This window comes from Gekko japonicus, unplaced genomic scaffold (genome assembly GCF_001447785.1).
Source record: "Gekko japonicus isolate JY-2015 unplaced genomic scaffold, Gekko_japonicus_V1.1 scaffold259, whole genome shotgun sequence".
Lineage (NCBI taxonomy): Eukaryota > Metazoa > Chordata > Lepidosauria > Squamata > Gekkonidae > Gekko > Gekko japonicus.
In genome coordinates, this window is record NW_015165243.1 from 360436 (window position 1) to 377251 (window position 16816).

The 16816-nt window shown below is 41.7% G+C and overlaps 1 protein-coding gene across 1 annotated transcript in view; it reads right to left on the reverse strand.

Annotated features, from left to right (window-relative positions):
• Positions 1-16816, reverse strand: part of ERC2 (ELKS/RAB6-interacting/CAST family member 2) — a 654659-nt gene that overhangs the window by 10492 nt on the left and 627351 nt on the right. The window lies entirely within an intron of this gene.

Sequence of the window (16816 nt, forward strand, 5' to 3'; positions counted from 1 at the left end):
AAGATGGTTACATCACTTCCATTTTTCAGCCAGAAATGGTATTGTGGTGACATCATTTCTGGACTTCTATTTATACTATATCAAATTCATTGAACCATATCACATTCCATCTTAATATTCTTACAGTTAGGCTTCCCAAGTCCCCCCAGGGGGCGGGGAAACCCCCTCCCCAGAGGCCCGTTCCCCGCCGCCGGCAGATCGGTCCCCGGGGGGAACCCCACCCCAACATGCGCGTCACCCGGAAGTGACGCGACCACGCCGGGCACGCTGGGGGCGAGGCCATGGTCATCCGAGGGAAAACTCTATGGTTTTCCCTCGGATGGTCGTGGCCCCGCCCCCAGCATGCCCGGCGTCCTAACGTCACTTCCGGGCGATGTGCGTGCGGCGCATGCACGTGCATGCACCAGTCGCCAGACAGGAGTCCCCCGCCGTGGCAATTTTTCAACTTGGCAACCCTACTTACAGTCCTCTCCTTAAATAGGACTAAGCTTTTAAAATATTATAATTTGGGCACCGTTCAAAAACTTATATACATTTTGAGGGTATACATTCAAAATCTCAAGCCAAGTTTCAATGTACTTTAGGGTAGCAAACTGTCGCAAAGCAATTCATGTTTGTGCTGACAAAAGTATTTCACAATATTCTAACACTCAGACACTGGACATACATTTTTACATGATGTAGATATCATCCCCCCAGTTCTGTTTCTTTATAACAGTACTATTTTTACTTCATGTTAGAAACAGCAAAAGCTGTATTTTGAACCCAAGATATTAGACAACCAACATAAGCTGTCATAAACAGAGGGGAGAAATCTATCATTATTAATCACTACCACTTGTTGGTATTTGAGGTTATTATTCTAAACCAAGAACATATCTCTGTGGTGAGGTATGTTCTCCGGGGAAAGTCTATTGTTTGTGCCAGCTTGTTGACATCTATTGCACTTGAACATTTTCAAGGATCAGTTTTCAGTTTACAAAAATGCATGGGTATGAGTTTTATCCCACAACATCTCTTTTACCCCCAATACATTTCATGGACTGGTATAAAAAAAGCACTCCAGTGGCAAAATCAATATATGTTTGTTGTTGTGTTGCTGTTTTATATCCCAGGCAGTGTTCCCTCTAGCTCACAGTTTTTTAGCCTCCAGCTCACAGACTTTTTTCTTTGCTCAGGAAGAAGGGCTCCGGAGCAAACTAATTTATGCAATAACCAAACCACTTGCTCACAACTTTAATGCCAGAGGCTCACAAAGTAGAATTTTTACTCACAAGACTCCACACCTTAGAGGGAACATTGGTCCCAGGTGCTTGTTTGTTTACATAAATAAAACTGTAAATGTGAAGTGAAAGTACTTTGGGGACCAATGTGCCAGTGACAAAGTGCTATAATGAAAAAGTTTGTGAATTCCACCCCAGAAACTGCAACTGGGTGGGATTTTTTTCTAGATTACTGACAAATCATTTCTAGAAAGAAAACCTGTGCAATACAGGTGCAGGTGACATTATTTTTTTGGCTATATAAGAATAAAAACATTGCATCTTCTGTACTGCATAATTCAAATGTCTTCTGAACAACAGTGGACATCTTCCAGTCATCTCAATCTATTAAATGTATCATATATGGCAAAGAAATATTGCATCCAAATGTAATTTCATGTGGCATGACATGCCTCTATTGTCTAGCAACCTAAGGATCATAAGCCTAAATTCCTGGAACAATGTAATATATTCAGGTTTCCTGCTCAGAAATGTCTAAAGTCAGAATTGGAGAGCACAGGTTGAAAAGGAAAATATTCAAGAAATAATTTTATCAGGATACAGATATGGAAATCACTTGCAAGAGCAATCCCATGCTGAAAAACATAATGTGTGAATTGACCCTAGGAATGAGGCTAATACAACATTCTTCTTGAAGGCCAAAAATGTTATCTAAAGGGTAATGTGGGTTTACTTTTCGCTGAATGACTGAAGTCATAATTTAATATGAATTGGCGGCTGGCAACCTAATTTGGACCGGCTTGCAGAATAAAGAAAGCTTGTTACTGACCTGCAGTTGAATGTTCTTTATTGAGCCTTAAACATAGTAACACAAATCACATGATGAAAACACCTTTCCCATCTACACAGTGCCAAGTATTCTAATGTATTCCAAGGACTGCCTCCACCCAATATGTGTGTGTGTGTGTGTGTGTACCCAACAAGAAAATTTTCTCCAACCAAAGACGGAGAAGATGCGCTTAGCAAATAGCAGCCCAGTTACTGCAAGCCTTATAACATCTTTCTCCTTTTTTGTTGTTGTTGTTTATTTTCTTATCAAGGAACGGCTTTAAATTTCCTACCTTTCAACTGTACCCTATAAAAACGCACAAGTTAAACAAGATGATATATGCAATCCTGAAAATGTTTCCTGTAATGAGGTGTTGGGGATTAGGCTTGTCATGGAATAAGAACTGTGAATGAATGATGCCATCTTCTTAATTTGGTGCTGAAATAAATAAACCACATTTAATGTTTCTTCCCTATGAATCCAAAATACAAGTAAAGCATCCACAGAGCCACTGCTAATGGTGTAGGGAGTTTCATGGTTTCACAAGGCATCCTAAACTTTTTATGTCTCTTTACTGTACCCGATCTCTTTAAAAAGAGTACCGGGATTCTAAAAAGACTCCAGAATAAGATGTCTTGTTTTATAAGAAAATAATAATACTGAACTACTCCTTCAATAGGAGCTGCGGTGGCTCAAGTGGCAGGCTGTGGAAGGTCGGTATTTCAGCAGTTCGAGACCTGGGTTGCCGCATGACGAAGTGAGCTCCCGTCTCTAGTTCCAGCTCCTGCCAACCTAGCAGTTCGAAAGCAAGAAATTGCAAGTAGATAAATAGGTACCACTTCGGTGGGAAGGTAACAGCACTCTGTGCGCCTTGGTGTTTAGTCATGCCGGCCACATGACCACGGAAATGTCTTAGGACAGCGCTGGCTCTTCGGCTTTGAAACGGAGATGAGCACCGCAACCCTAGAGTCGGATTCGACTGGCTTTTGAGCAAGGGAACCTTTACCTTTACTTTTACTCCTTCAATAGGATGTTTCTTCTTATTTAAAATATGGACTTCAACAGTCTTTAATTATGCCACTACCAGATATTTTGTTTTCAGGGAAGGAAAGTAAAAAGAAACTGGAAAATATGTGATGATTATAATTATCTCTATCAAGCTTTTAAACGAAATACTATAAATTACTGCTGCTTGTTTTACTTACTAATTCTTTTAAGGTTCAGTAGACTTTGAAATGCCAGGTACAGTTTTATTCCAGGAAGAAATTAATTAACTAGATTGGAATTTGTCCAGCACCCCAAGGGCTTTATGCCTCTATACTTGCACGCGCACACACACATACACACACACACACAAGTGATGGGATTTTTATTGACCACATGTGCTTAAAAGCTTAGTTTATCTGAAAAACGGCACTTCCAACAGCACAGTGTCACATGAAAATATGCTGAACAATCTTGATCTGGAGGGAAGAGTGCCACCTACTGACTTCATCGTGCTACCACTTCCTGCAGGCTCTTAAATTATTTCAAGCCCATTACTGACCAAACTTCTTAGTGTGGGACAGCAAAGCGGAATAAAACCCTATATTCCATTTCGTGTGTGTGTGTGTAAAAGATACCAGATTCTGAAAATCTTAGAACTTACATTTCACAGAATATAGAAGCAGTTTAGCTTGCTAAATTTAGCTATTCTTGAACAGCGTAAACAGTATAGTTCACGACTTTGTGAAGCTAAGCTTTTCTCTATAAAACATTTCACTCCAATCAGTTCTTGAAACTTCATTTCAACTGCAACGAGAGGGAATATCAGTTAGATCTACTCTCCTGGCAACAGCATGAAACATAGACTGAATGCAACATATCCTGATTTCCTTTTGGATACTGTGCCTGGCACACTCTCACAAAGACTTACAGTAGGAATTATGTGTACGTAGGAATTTGGAGTGTGGAATTGGTTCAGATGTAGCCCATAAATTCAGGAAAAGCTATACTTTTAGAGAATTCTAACTTCATTTCTACAGCATAACCCTGCCTGGGATTATTCATTTTCGGTAGCCCAAATATGTCATGCAAATTGGTCCAGAGAGATTATCATTCCCTCAAACAGGCTCCATCCATCCACACATACAGATCTTCCTAGAATTCTAGAAATGTTAAAATGGAATGAAATACAACCTTGGATCGCCTAGCAAAACAGCCAGTACACAATATGTGGATTATAAATACAGTGGCATCTATTCTACTACTCCATTGAGCAAAGTAGGAATTCTTTTTCCAATCCAGGGAGCCTTCCTCCAACTTAGTTTCAGGTGAGAAGCCACATTAGCCTGCAGTAGCTGAACAAAATTCAAGTCCAGTGGCACTTGAAAGACCAACAAAATTTTCCAGGGTATTAAGCTTTATGAGTCAAAGCTCATTTCAGTAGGTAGCTCACTTCATAAGGTATCTGATGAAATAAGCTTTGATTCATGAAACCTTATACCTTGGGAAATTTTGTTTGTCTTTAAACTAATACTGGACTTGAATTTTGTTCTTCCAACTCAAGTGGCTCCTCCTGCAACAGAAGAACCACTTAAGTTCCAGGGAGGCTTTTTAGGGTGAAGGAAGTTCCTCCAGGCTATGCATACCAATACTGAAAAGACTTACTAAAAACCTTGGTAAATCTGCAAAAAAATAAGCTGTGATCAGGTATGCAGATTAACAATGAAATATTTCTGTATCGTTTAACTGTGGAAAAATGATTATGATATTGCTAAGAAACAGAAAGAACAGAATTTGTCAGTTATGGCTTTCTTTAAGATCATCTTCTCTGCTCTCTCTTTACCCACCCTACCACATAAACAGAATTTAGAATTTTTGTCTAAAGTTTTGTCTATGTGATTTGCTTATCTGAGGTCTGATACTCTAATGAAAACAACTTATACAACCTCAATAATTAGAACTGTTTTCTATTAGAACTAGTTTAGTTCACGGCTTCACCTCTCTTTGATTTCATAAGGTACATATTCAAACCATCCATACGTACATAGAGTAGCCAAAGGTTAAACAAAAATTAGATAACACCGGTGCAAGCAAACAGTATTTAAAATGATTTCAAAGTGCATACACAGTGTTCTGGGGGGTGAGGGTGACAATGATTTGTGCAGCACAGAACATTTCTGTTCTGTGTATAAGTGCTAAATAAAGGAAGCAAATGTCTCTCATTTTCTTACTCTGAAAGAAGGAAAGACTTCATTCCATTCCAGTCTATCACATTATTATTCTACTGATCCCCCGAACAGTTCAGGTTCTCACCTCCATTTTATCCTTGGAACAAGCCTGTGAGGTAGGTCAGACAGACAGAGCGACTGGTTCAAGGTCACCCAGTGTGTTTCAGTGGGGATTTGAACCCAGGTCTACCTATTCCTAGTTCAAAGCTCTAACAGTTTCACCACACTCTAGCATTAAATGTTCAAAGAGCTTCACATACATTACTGGTAATCTTTCTGCTTTTATTATCAGTATGGGTGTGGATTTCCTTCCGAGTTCATTGAAACTGTACCCATGATAACTGTAAGATACAATAAATGATGTATTTGCATTAATATAAGATATGGCAGGAACTATGTTTGGACAAAACAGCTGTCACTTACCCAATAAGTTGGGCAGAGGTTACACAGCCCTCTTAAACTGACTTTCCTTAAGACCAGTTTATTCAGGCTGAAGTCCAGAATAAAGCAGAGGAAGGTGCTTTTGTTTGTTTAGCAGTTGCAAAAATGAATGTATGCTCAGTTCCCAACTCCTTTTTCATTTTCACAACTGCTAAAGCTACCATAAAAATAAAGACAACAATCCTATTCTAAAGCCAAGGCCAAAAAAATAATGTACTGAGACTGGGAGGCATTTGGGAATGCTATCAGTGCCAATTTGGCTTCTATTGCTGTAGGAATTGTTAAGGAGTTACTCAAAAGTGCAGTAAAAGAAGTGATGCTTTTAGAGTGTTTATTAGCAGATTGGCTTTACTTGAAGACAAATAAACTGACATTTCATAGTAGGATCTTTTCTCAGCAATGTGCTCTACTTGGATCTTTACTTGGACGGCTGCAACAGTAGTAGAAGGGGCACACCCTTCCACACTAGGCTTGAAGCACTGTGCCAAGTTCTGTATAGCCCAGCAGTTCATCCCAGGTGAGTTGGGTCTTTTCGACACTAGGATCTTTTAGCACTACTGTTATATTGTCCTCCTAGGCGGAAGCAGAATTCTAACTGTGACCCCACACGGCACAGTGTAGTGTAATACTTCCACTACAATCTTCCAGTGCTCAGCATCCAGACAAAGATCAAATGGGCAGTACAGTACTGACCACTGTCTGATTTGCCTTCAGAAAGCCATCTGAGGAAGACTTGAGCACTGCTTGCTTCCGTCACATCTTGCTCCCAGTCATAAATACATTAAATACAGGAAGACTTTCCCTGTGTATTTTGCACATATGTAAAGCCTTGAGGAAAGCTGCCAAAAATCCTCATTTTTGTCTTCCCTTTTGATTGTGAAAAGGGTATTCTGGTTGATTTCAGGCAGCTGCACTCAACACAGTTTCCTCCTATGACATTCTTGCAGTTTCCAGCAGCCTTACAGGAACTCCTTACAGAACTTCCAATTCCTGGCATATTAGTTTACCACTGTGCACCAATCTGAAAATATCTTTTTTTAATTGTTCCACAAATTGAAGCAAAATCCCCCCTCCAAATTTAAGAGCTCTTGCATTTCTTTTGTAATCTGCCCTTTAATTAATAATTTCTGAACTTTTTGCTTTGCAATTCAGCTGTTTGCTCTTAATTTTTAATTGATCTGTCTGTGGTGCCATTCCACTATTCACACAAAGAGAACTAAACAATTTGATAAAATTTCCACACTTCCCAGCAGTTTTCCCCATAATTATGAGCTTTTATCTCTCTCCAAATGTATGCTTCCACCCATTAATTAAACATTTCCTGATCTTGTTTCTTTTCTGTAATGTCAGGTTGTTTAAAAATTGGTGGGGGGATTATGTTGTTGGATGGTTTAAAAGGTATTGCAACAAGAAAATGGTGGGGCATTATGAACCATATTATGAGCGCTCCTCCTGCCAGGTTTATTAACAGCACTGTGCCAGTTCTACAATTCTATTTAAAGACCCCATCCCACCTCCAATTGCCACAAACCAGTTTGGGGAAAAATGAGAACAACATGGAAGATACAGGTCTACAATGGTTTAGCAGCAAATCCCATCTGGTTCTCTGTAATCACCATATGAATAAATTACAGCAATTTCAAACAAGGCAACTAGTGTAGAAGCAGTCTTCATTAGAACAAAGTAGGAGGTATTAGGCTACTGGGAGAGAAAAGGAAGTAGGAGCCAAATTACATATTAGAATGGTTGCAAGAACAGCCCCCTTACAGGGACCATAACATTTTGGCTTTGAAAAACAGCATGGGGGGAAAGCAGAAGGCCCTCATCACCCCATAACAAAAGTGTGATCAAACTCAGGCCCCTGTGGCACTTCTAAGTGGAATTGCCACTGGAAAGTCACAGCTGCAGTATGGCTGCTAGTTTCTGTGATGAACTCATACAGACACACAGACACACAACTTTTTGCCCCAAGGGGAACCCAAAGTGATTTACAACATTCTTCCCTCCCTAAAGCATCTTACAACATCCTCTCTCCATTTTAACCTCATAGCCACTCTGTGAATGTGTGACTGCCCAAGGTGACCTAGCAAGTTTCCATGGCAGAGTGAGGATTTGAACTTGGGTCTCCCAGATTCTAGTCTGACACTCTAACTAATACAGCACACTGGCTCCTTTGCTGCTTTGTCACAGTCCATCAGGTCCAGGAAGTCATACCCAGCAATATACAACATGACTGAAGTGGTGGACCTATGCAGATGACTCTACTAATCTATACTGGAAAACAGAAATGCAGTCAGGATGCCATCTTAGTTTGGTGGCAGAAATGGATTTTAAGCATGTGATTAGTATTAGTAAAAAGGAAGATGAAGGAACATAGGAACCTGGGAATAGTTCTTGACCAAGATTCACATGGTTACTTCATGAGAGATTTCTTTTTTTAAAAAAAAGAGTCATAATTCACCCATCTTTAGAAGAGTTAAAGATTTCTTTTGCATCAAAACAAAGAAGTCTTCACTTGCTGGTGGAAGACAGCAATCAAAGGAGACAGATAAATCTCCCAGGGAGGGAGTTCCAGCGTCTGAGGGTTTTCAGAGTTCATATTCCAGCTTCAGCACCTAGAATCTAGAATTCCAGGTAGAAGAACTGAGAAACACCACAATGGTTGGCCCATCCATAGGGTTCCCAAATCCCCCCGGGGGGCGGATTTCCCCTCGCTTTCAAGGCCCGACTTCCGCCCCGTGCGGAATCGGGCCTGGGGGAAAACTCACCCCCGCACGCGCGTCACCCGGAAGTGACGTCGCGCGCTGGGGGTGGGGCCACGCCATTTGAGGGAAAAACTCTTTGTTTTCCCCTCAAATGGCGTGGCCCCGCCCCCAGCATGCAACGTCACTTCCGGGTGACGCGCGTGCACGAATTAGACGCCGCAACCTACCCATCCACAAGGTTTTGGTTTGGCTTCTCTTCATTCTGCTTCTCTGCTTACCTTGCCATGTATTAAGGGGGAGGAAATTCCTGAGGGGAGATTGTGTGGGTTGAGTGCTTGCCTATAATAGCCATAACTATTTCTCAAGTTGCACCCCTTGGCCTGTTCTCATGGGATTTGGCCTTGGAGACTCTTTTGCCAAGCTAATAGATAAGACACCGTATATCTGTCACGGTTGTCATAGTAACGCTAGGGGCTGAATGCTGACATATGCATGGGGTGTGGGGTGCATTGGATTTTACCTATAACCTCTGAATTTCGCGCACTTTCTTCTGTCCTGACAAAAATCCAGTTCCTGTAGTAAGCATATCTCTAATAAAGCATCACTGCCAAAAGTGTTGTGGAGAGTGACTTAACTGGGAATCTGACAGCAGTCCTAGTGTGGACAGTGGTAAAGGGGTACCAACTGCTCTTGCACATCCACCCAGCTGCAAAATCGGGGTTTGAAGAAGAAGAAGAGTTGGTTTTTATACCCTGCTTTTCTCTACCTTAAGGAGTCTCAATGTGGCATACAATCTCCTTCCCTTCCTCTCACCACAACTGGCACTTTGTAGGTGGGGCTGAGAGAACTGTGACTGGCCCAAGGTCATCCAGCAGGCTTCAGGTGAAGGAGTGAGGAAATCAAACGTAGCTCTCCAGATTACTATCTGCCACTCTTAACCACTACACCATGCTGGTTCTCAGGAAGTTTGCCCCAGGAAGTACCCTCAGCTCCAGTGGGCAGACAGCAGGGAGCCTGCACCACCCTCCTTCTCTCCCTCTGTTGGGAGCATGGGGTAGGGATGCCCTCTTCTTCCTTACTATGCCTCACTGTCTCTTATTTTTTGCTATGCCTTACAGTCTCACCTGACTAAGGTCATGTGCAGTTTTCACCTCTCCCTCTCTACGGCATGGAGGAGCAAGGAGGTCAAGCACTGTCTTCCTGCTTCCCTGTGGTGGGGAGTGGCTTGGATGCCCCAAATCCCTGTACCTGCCCTGAAGACCGCCTTCTGAGATATTGCAGGGTAAGAATTACAGTCAAATAAGTCATGGACCTGATCAACGACTTGGTCACAAAACTTGGTATTTAAAAGAACAAACTAGGGGACCACAAATAATTACCAGAAGGGAATATTAAAATATTAACCCCCCCCCCAACACACACATCTACCTCTTCAGCATTCTGTAAACAGGCCAGGTTCCCCTCCACTTTTTTCCTTCACTAATCAGCTGCTCTCAACATTTCATCATTTTAGGAGTAAATCGAGCCATAATCAAACTGTTTCTTGGGTGGAGGATTCTTTTTATTTTGTTTAATTTACTGCATAATATATGCTGCATAAGTTACTGCACGGTTTAATATTTTCTGCATAGCAGGGGGAGGGGTCACCAAGTACACAGAACCATACTTTGCCTGTGGGAAGCCCCAGGGCTTTTTTTGTAGAAAGAGCCCAGCAGGAACTCATTAGCATAATTGGCCACACCCAACAGCAGAAACGTATTAGCATATTAGGCCACACCCCTGACAACACAGCACATTAGCATACTAGGCCGCACGCCCACGCTACCAAAAGTGTGGTCATCCAGCCACACCCACCTTTTGCTTCTTATTCTGTTTACCTTGTTTGTTGTCAAAACCCAGGGCTTTTTTGTAGCAGGAACTCCTTTGCATGTTAGGCCACACACCCCTAAAGTAGCCAATCCTAATGAGTTTCTGCTGTTGGGTGTGGCCTATTATGCTAATGAGTTCCTGCTGGGCGTGGCCAACTCGGGAGCCAGACAGAACTCCGTTCCTGTGCCTTCCTGCCCCAAAATAGCCCTGGCCGAAGTCCTATTGTGTAACTCTTGTTACCCACAGAGAGGTTCTTTTAGACATAGTAATAACAACAACAAAAACAATAGTGTAGAAAAAATTAGACTGATGTCCAAGCAGCTGGCCTAGTAATAAAGCAATGTCTTTACAGCTATGGTTCTTGCATCAGATACACAGTCACACACAAACTTTAACTGCACGCTGGAAAACCTTGCTTTGGTTGACTGGAGTTCTACATAACTAATTAAGTACCAGGTCACACACATTATATTTTGGTTCAAAGACTTCCAAGTCCACTGTATAAATCTATCTCGCTTGTCATTTACCTTCTCTTTAATGACTGTAACACTATGCATAAAGAGTCAATGTAAACACAGTTTCTTCATTATGCTGAAGAATCCAAATTGCCCACTAACACTACAAAGTGAATATAAATGTTCACAGGAAAGGACTCTTGTTAAGCCATGTTACAAAAAGCACTTTGTAAAATAATCATTACAGTATTTCTGCCAAGTGTAAGGCCATAGTCTAAAGCCTAACTTGTTAAAAGACAATGCAGAAAGTGCCTACATGAGCTGTACAGTCTTACTATTAGCCATGTGTTTTTCAGAGATCTAGGTCCTTCTTCGATACTTATATTACAGCTGCATCATGCATTCTGGTACTACCATCTACAAATATATCCAGTAATGTAACTGACAACAGGATATAATGCTACTTCTTACAGGGCAACTGTTTTCATATTATAGCTGGTGTGTGTGTTCTTTTATAGTTATAGATTTTATAGTAGTCCACATTAATGCCCTGAAACGAAATGGTATTTTACATAAAATATTTTAAAGCAACACATACGTTGAAAAATGACCATTAAGTCCCTTTGCATGCACCAGTAAAAAGAGATCAGAGGCACTTCTTTTAGGCAAATAAAGCAAATCAGTCTTTAATGAAATTATTCCCATATGGTCAGAAATTCCATAATAATAATCTTCTTTCATCATATTTTTTCCTGTTGAGAAAAACACTTAGGAAATATGATTTCATCATATTTTTTCCTGTTGAGAAAAACACTTAGGAGAATAATTAGCTTCTCTTACTTCTACCTTTGCCTCCAAAATTATATTTATTATAAGTAATTAGCTTATTCTAGCTGTTTATATCTCTAATTGAAAAGCAAACTGCAGTCCTATGCTGATATGAAAGTTCCACAAACACAGAAAATGTGAAAGGGTTTGACTACTCGAAGTATATGTTATGTTGTTTCCTTACATTCATATCATATTCTGCTTGCAGCTCACAGGGCCCTATAACTTTCTTGGTATATATTGTTCTCCTTACTGACAGCATCAGGAATTTATTTATTTGTTTAATTATTTATTATTTCAATTTCTATACCGCTAACCCTAACCCTAATGGGTCTCAGAGCGGTTTACAGTTGTCTACTTGCGTAGTAAATGCCTACCTAGGGCCACAACATTTGTGGCTGGGGGGGGGGGATTCCCTACCAGCACCCATGCGGCAGATCTTCTTCCGTCTCTTCTCTCTCCGGCGACTTCGTTGTTCCTGACGGTCCTGGCGCTATTGCGACCATCTCTGGGTAGGCTCTCTGCTGGTGCACAGTTACTTCGGGCGCAGCTTCCGGCTATGCGTCCCTTCGGCTCCAGCCGTGCTGCGTCCTTTCGTCACTGATCACCCGGCTCCACCTCCACTCGCACTGGTCGCCACCTCCAGGATCGCTGCTGCTCCGTTGTTATCCGGCCGCCATTATTCTCGCTATTCCGCCTGCCGCCGTCGCCATCAACCGCACTCCTGGAACCAGGAGGAGGGTGCCTCCCTGCCACCTAGGGCAGGTACCCATTTGTCTACTTTGTTGTTACTTTTCGAGCCGCTGGGTTGGCGGGAGCTGGGACTAGGGTCGGGGGCTCAACCTGACCGCAGTGGGGATTCAAACAGCCATTGAGGCTGTTCGCTACAGATGTTACCTGCAGGCGTCGTACTGCCTGCACCACCGCTCCCGCAAATAACAAAGTGGGTGTCGCACAAGGAATAACTAAGTGGGTGTCGCACAAGGACTTGAGGGGGCATCTCATTTTACCCTAACCTGCTATTTTCTCTTTTCCTTCCATGAAACTCCCCATAGCTTTCCCCTTTTCCTGCTTCCTTTTTTGTTCCCCATCCACCAGCCAACCTATATTTATCTACTTCCCCCCATTTTTGGCTTTCCCTCCTTTTCTCTCCCCGATAACCTCTACCTAGGAAACCTATAGCCCAGTTGTGCATTGCCACCTGCTGGACTGGGGGCAGTTGCCATGGGGAACATGTACATACTTACAGGGGAAACCTCTCTCTCCCTGTCTCCCTTTCCTCACACTATTACATCTTCCCCTCCACCGGGCAGCCCCCATATCCTAAATCATCCCTGTTTCCTTCTCGCGTTTCCACCCACCCACCTTTTATCAGCCCCCCCCCGCATCTTCAGCTGTATTTTTATTTATTTAATTCATTTATTGCCCACCTTTCTCTGTAATGGGGACCCAAAGTAGCTTACAACATTCTCCTCCCCTCCATTTTATCCTCACAGCAACCTCGTGAGGTTAAGAGACCGTATAGCTGGCCCAAGATCGCCCACTGAGCACAATGGCAGAATAGGGATTTGAACCGCAGTTTCCCAGATCTAAATCTAAAACTCTAACCACTACACCGCATTGGCTTTTGTGGGGTGGCTGCTGTTGAACAGTAGCCAACAGCCAGTCCTGGTCATGCAAGTCACAGGGTAGCAAGCCATCCAATATTTGTTGCCAGGCAAAACCTTGATGAGACCTCCATCAAAGGCCAACTGTAAAGTGCCATCAAATCACAGTTGAAAAGATGACCTCATAGGGTTGCCAAACTCTATGTGGTGGTTGGAGATCTCCTCAGATTACTACTGATCTCCAGACAATAGAGACCAGTTCACCTGGAGAAAATGGCCACTTTGGAAGGTGGACCTTATGGCATTATACTCTACTGAAGTTCCTCCCCTCTCCAAACCCCATTCTCCTCCATACCTGAAATCGCCAGGTATCTCCCATGCCAGAGCTGGCAACCCTATAACCCCAGCAAGGGGCTTTCAAGGCAACTGGACCCTGCAGGGAATTATTTGCTTAACTTTTGACCTGCATATGGAGTATTCCAATGTGTACAGCTGTAATGTTACACAAATAAACCTGCTGAGGCGTTTTGGCTAGGGTTGCCATCCCTCTGATGGGGGTGGGGGTTCCCCTGACTGCAGGCCCCCAAATACACCGCCAGCCAATTGGCCGGTCGGGGGAGTTCCACCCCCTAAGACCCCCACAGTGCATGATGTGGCCGGCATGATGACATCACCCGAAGGTGACATCATTGCTCCGGGTACATCGCAGGTGGGAGGACATGCTCTAGCATTTTTTTAATTTAGTTACATATTGTTACATTTTAAAATAGCAGCAGCGATGACATAATATATGTGACAACAGGAGGAAAAGGGGCACAGCAACCATATCATTTACAATACTATTAAAATAAACAATTTTGATAAACTGACAACCGTTAACTTCTGTGAAAAAACAGTCTATTAAGCAAAATCCTTTTGTAGCCTCAACAAAATAGGAGGAGCTTATATTTGGCAGCTTTAATAGCCTCCCATTCAAAACATTCTAAATCTATTTTTTCTACTAAAGGGAACCAAATACTTAACGGATTGTAAAAAAGTTGTTCATTATGATTAGAATCCTTATAAACTGAAAAAACATCTAACATAAACAAATCCCAGATTTTGTGAACCCATTGTGCTACCGTAGGAATTGCTTTATCTTTCCAGGATCTGGCTATAAGAATTTTTGCCGCAGTAAGCAGCATTCCTATTAATTTTCTCCTTTTTGTAGATGGACCATTTTCGGGCCAAAGACCTAAAAGAACAATCATAGGATCTAAAGGTAAGTCGTAGTTGGTTAATTTGCAGATACATTGTACTATCTGAGTCCAAAATCCTTGAATTAATTTACAAGACCACCCATTATGTATATATGTAGCACGTTCCCTGCATTTTTTCCAACAAAGAGGGGTTAAACCTGGAATTATATGGGCTAATTTGACGGGAGTCATATACCATCTCAATATAAATTTTAAGTTAGCCTCTAGAGCATATAATGATTTGGACATCGAATTATGGGCCTGCCATATGTCCACCCATTGATCTTCTGTAATCACACAGTTTAAATCCGTTGCCCAAGCTTTTTGATAAGTTAACTCATCTAATCTAGCATTTGGCTAAAAACTCTTTGGTGACCACAGAGTTTTGGGCCAAATGCTAGCGCACCTCCATGATGTGCCTAGCGTGATGATGTCACTTCTGGGTGATGTCATTGAGATGCATGTGCAAAGCGTGCTCACAAGATGATCCAGGAGAGCAGTCAGGAGCCCCCTGCCAGCAAAAGATAGGGATCTGGCGACCCTACTTTTGGCTCAGGAAACCATTGTAGAGGAGAAGGCAAGAGCCTCTCCTAGCACACTGCAGCTACAAGCTGAATCAGGTTCTTGGGGACTTCCCCCACAGCTTCTGGGTGACTGCAGGGGAAGCAAATCAGGTCCTGGGAACCCTAACCCAGCTCAACCAAAATTATAATGTGTAATTTAGCTCTCAGAACCTCCAAGGGACATCTTTTTTTCCTGGGTTCCATAAACTAAGGAAATGGACTAGTTCTATCTCCTTTAAAGTGCCAAATTATTACATTGCATCCTAAATACATGCATTAGTGGGAAGATATATTGACACATATTTTAAGCCTTTCCAAATTATGGCATACAATAGTACAATTAGCCTGCATTAGGTAGCTTTTAAAAAGACCTCAGGAGTGGTTTTCCATTTTCAGATGAAAAGATTCATGGACACACACGCACACACACACAGAGAATAGAATAGAGCCCATGTGATACAGGAAAGAGTCAAAAGAAACATGAGTGGTTCTGTTTTACAAAACTGAGTGGTCTCGTGTGTGTGAAGGTATCATGATCACATCCTTCCATATTTGCTAGAAATTATTTTTGGAAGGACACTTTTGCAATTGCCCTACCAAAAACCTCAGTCTACAAATTTCACCAGTAGCAGAAAGGCTATGCATTAGTTTCAGTTGTTTGAAAATTAAGCTGTAATTTAATTAGTATTAACAGTTCTGACAGCTGTCACAAAGTAGTATTATCAAGTGGGCCTGGCTTACTCCAAGGCAAATCTACAATACATTTCCTTCTTTCAGTTACTGACAGGGAAATAGTTCTTTCACAAAAACCAGCTGGGACATTAGACACTAGGCAGATTAAGAAAGACTGCAGTTCCAAGTGCCAAGCAGACACTTATCTCAAGTACTATGGCTAAATTTCAACTTTTGTGACATTTGTGAGCGAATAAAAATCATGTTGATTTGAACACAATCCATCTCACTTTTCTGTAGTGGTCACTACATTTTGAACTTGTCTTTCAAAACTTTTTACAAGCTCTGGAAGCTAAAAGCATGGCACAGAGCACAGGAAACATCATGTACTACAGTGTGTAGACAGTAATACATAAGCTACACTCATGCTAAAAGTATTTGTGCCAGTCCCAAATACTGAACGTAGTAATTATGCAGAAGGATAGAAGAAGAAAAACACAAAGAAGTAGGCTAGAAGTGTATAATTATCACTTTTAAAACAGAGCTGGCTAGAGACATTTTAGAGCAAGTCTTAAATGCATTCAGGCAATATAAGGTGGTAGGTATCCCGTTCTTTTCATGACAGGAAATGGCTCATTAAATAGATAATTTTCTATAAGAATCATTTAAGAGAAGGCCTATTTAAGAAACTACTGCGGCCGATAAGATACTTAATATGAGCAAAATGGAGAATCACTATGATTCCTATTTTTGTAAGCATGGAAAAGTGAGCAATTTAGTACTTGGCTTGTAATTTCTCCTTGTGCCTGCTTCTACTGGGCTGCAATCCTAACCATAATCAACTTGGAATTAATTCACATTGAAACCAATGGGACTTATTTCCAGGCCAATGTGGTTGTGGTCAGCACTGGCCACAAGAGAAACAAAATAAGTTTCATTATAAAGCTGCTTGAGTTCATCTTTACCAGACACAGCAGAAATGGAGAGGACTATTCATTTGTATGCAGTTCATATTTTTTGTTTCAAGAAGATGGGAAATGGCACACATGAACAGTACACCTTTATGTGGAACTTGTTTCAGTGGAGAAACATGCTTTCAACAAGTTTTTGTTGTAAATGTGCCAGTCTTGTCTGTTAACACTACATCATAGATGAGAAGCCAACATGGGATCAA